Here is a 3593-nt window from a genome sequence, read left to right on the forward strand (position 1 = left end):
TGTTTTGGGCCATGGATATAGCTCAGTGGTGCCACGCCTGCCTGGCAAGTGCAAGGTCCTGAGTTTGATTCCTGGTTCCCAGAAATATATAAATTTTTTTGTTTTGAGACATGATCTCACTATATCCTTAAGTTTCCCAGGATAGGCTCAAACTTGCAATCCTCCTGCCTCAGCCTCCCAGAGTGCTGGGATTACAGGTGTGTGCTTGTAGTGTATTATTTAAAAAATTCTTTATATGGCCCACAGTAAACATAGTAAGATGTTAAAGGCTACAGCTTTTCTGGGCCTCATTGGTATGGTATCTGAGGCCCTGTCTGGGTTCCAGCTCTACCTTTGCAAAAGGGTGGGGGGAAGGCATTTACAATCCAGTTATAAACAGGAAGGAAAGATTTTCAGAAAGAGAATCGTCTCCGAATGGCTTTCAGTCTTCAAACAATTTATCTGATCTATATACATACATATACGTATTATATGAAAGAAAAATTTTATCTCAAAATTTCTTTAAATTAGAAAAACATTTATTTACCTGGATAGAACCTGTGTTATGGTCCGTAGTGTCTCGATGTCCCCAAAGCCTCCCACGCTCATAGGAAAGGTTTTGAGGCAGTGAAGGGACCAGAGTGTGATCCTCAGCAGTGGATTCGTCGTCTGATGAGTTCACAGCCGTATGTGATGTGGAGGTGAAGCCAGGAGGGAGGGGTGGTCACTGGGCCATAGTCCCCTCCTCCTCCCTTGATCCCTTGCTTCCTGCCCCCCATGCCATGGACTGTTTGTCCTCCACCGTGGGACCCTGCCTTGGAGCCAGCCGACTATGGACTGAAACCTTTAAACCTGTGAGCCAAGATAAACCTTTCCTCATCTGGGTTGTGGGTGATGGGTGTTGTGTCTAAGTGGTAGGAAAGTAAGTAAGGCAACGTGCTGCTGAAGAAAATATTCAGTGATAAAGGAAGATTTTTCAGGACCCTGTGATACATATAGAAACCACTACCACGGAATCATGCCCTGGAGGGATGGTGGCCTGAACTCCAAGTCCGGCGTATGTAAGTGGGAATTAGAGCCAAGAAGGCTGGGTTCTGCCATGGTTTGTGTCTCCCTGAAGTTTTTGCGTTGGAAACTTAATCCCAAGGGTGGCAGTGTTGGAAGGTGGGAACCCGAAGAGGTGACCAGATCATGAAGGCTCCGCCCTGGTAAACAGATTAACACAGTCCTCACAAGAGTAGGTTAGGTGTGACACAGTGGTTTCCCGGTGGGAGAGGGAATTGGCCTGCCTTCCTCTGTCCCTGGCTATCTGCTCTGCTGGGACGATGCAGCAGGCGGCCCTTGCCAGGTATGGGCCTCTTGGCCTTGAAACCCCTCCCCAAGCCTATAAAGTACCCAGTCTCAAAGCCGGGCATGGTGGCACATGCCTAATAATCCCAGCACTCTGGAGGCTGAGGCAGGAGGATGCTGTGAGTCCAAGACCAGCCTGAGCTACATAGTGAGTTCCAGGTCAGTCTCAACTACATAGTGAGACCCTGTCTCAAAAAACAAAACGAAACAAAAGTACCCAGTCTCAGATATTCTGTTCGCACAACACAAGATGTAAAAGACAGGGTCAAGTTCCATTTAAAAACAGTAAAATAAAACTTTCTCTTTTTCAATAAGACAATGAGTAAGAGGAAGCTTCGGGGTAAAGAGGATTCTGGCTAAAGGGACTTGACAGGATTCTTGGTGAGATCAGGCCAGGGTGAGCAGACATGGGCTGGCAGGTACAGGATGAACAACCTGATCAGATGTCAAGGGCAGGACGTTCCTGCTAAGCTGACTAAGCAGCATTCTCCGTCAGTGAGAGTCTAAGAGGAAGTACAGGGGCGGGCCTCAGAAGGTTCAGGCCAAGTCTGTCAGACCTGATGCTATGAATCACCTCAGAAGTCTAAACAAAGCCTCACGCATTAGCAGCCACACTGTTAATTCTCATGGAAATTTATCGAAATTTTATCGAAAAGCTTTTCAGTGACTGCAGCTGGAATTCATTTATACAGGGGAAAAATAATTTCCCCAAAAAATATTTACTCCAAAACCCAGCAACAGTGCCACGAGGAATTTAATTCTAAGCCTAATAAATGCAATGTATGGAGCTGTCACTAGGTGGCATAGAACTGCTGGTCTAGGAATTTGTCTTTGGATATTAATGCCTGCCTGAGAACTCAAAAAACATTCCATTTTTTTCTGTAATCATGTTTAATGGAATATTAATATATTCAAGTTGCTCAAAATAAACTGCTAGTGAATGTTACAGGAATGTCATTCCATTTAAAAACAGTAAAATAAAACTTTTTTCTTTCTTTTTTTGAGACACTATGTAGCCTAGGCTGGCCTCAAACTCGTGGTGATCCTCCTGCCTCAGCCTTCTAAGTGCTGGGATTATAGACATCACCACCATGCCCAGGAAATAAAATATGTTACATAACATCTTGAAATTTTACCATTTCTGGTCTTTAATTAATTTTTTTTCTTTTTATTGAGTTTATTGGTATAATCTAGGTATACAATACAGTTCCTCCTCCCCTCCCCATTTACAAACACTTTATTTCCATTTTTTCAGTTTCTCATATTTTTTTCCTCTCTCTTAATACCTTTCCCCCACCCTTCCCACTTTCCCTACACCTTTAGCCCTTTACTTCCTATTTCACATTATTAGTTATCTCATTAGGATCCTGTGTACTATTATAATTTTTCACACCAAAGAAACTATTTGGTATTTCAGTTAAAGAAATCTCTGTATGAACATTAAAAATAGGGAACCCTAAAATAAAACTAAAAAGGAAAGTAAAAGAGAAAAGGCAATGATGTAACATTAAAATAATCCTTAATTCTGGAGATGAAAATGGTCCCCGAACATATTTAAATTGCTTCTTGCTCTCATAGTCTTATCTTATTCTTTTTTTCATTATTTAGAGAATACTTTATTAGTTTCTGTAATCAAATCCACGTAGATATGACCTTACATATTCAGTACGATGTGTTACCCCTGTACACATGGGAAAAAAATTTAAAAAATTAACATTTCTAGACCAATATGGCTGTCCATTTCTGTACAATGCCAACTCAACGCAGTAAATTGGGTTAACTTTTTCCAAAGTTGGCACCACCATTAAAGTTTCCCAAAATACAATTTCTATGTATAGGTGTATACATATTTATATTTATATAAAAAGACTAACAATAGCAGTATGTTATGCATCAGTAGCAGCAACAGCTTGGTCTTTAATTTAGAGCACTCACTTCCTAACAATTTCCATTCCAATGCAGAGACCATATTCTTGTTACACATTCTCCTCATTAACTCACTACCCAGACTGATAGCCACCAAAGAATGAGAAGATACTTTTGATATTATCTGGTTCAAGCTCATAAATCCAAAGCTATGCTTCTGTTATGGTTGTTACCTAAAATGTTCCCAAAAGCTCATTGTTTTGAAGGCTTAGCTGCCACCTCAGGGGTTTTTGGAAGGTGACTGGATTATACAGTCTCTAACTTCATCATGGGATAATTGATGATTTCATGACTGCTATGGAGGGGGGTGTCTTTTTTTTTTTTTTTTTTTTTTTTTT

The sequence above is a fragment of the Fukomys damarensis genome, unplaced genomic scaffold (genome assembly GCF_012274545.1).
Source record: "Fukomys damarensis isolate Sample0158 unplaced genomic scaffold, DMR_v1.0_HiC HiC_scaffold_15, whole genome shotgun sequence".
Lineage (NCBI taxonomy): Eukaryota > Metazoa > Chordata > Mammalia > Rodentia > Bathyergidae > Fukomys > Fukomys damarensis.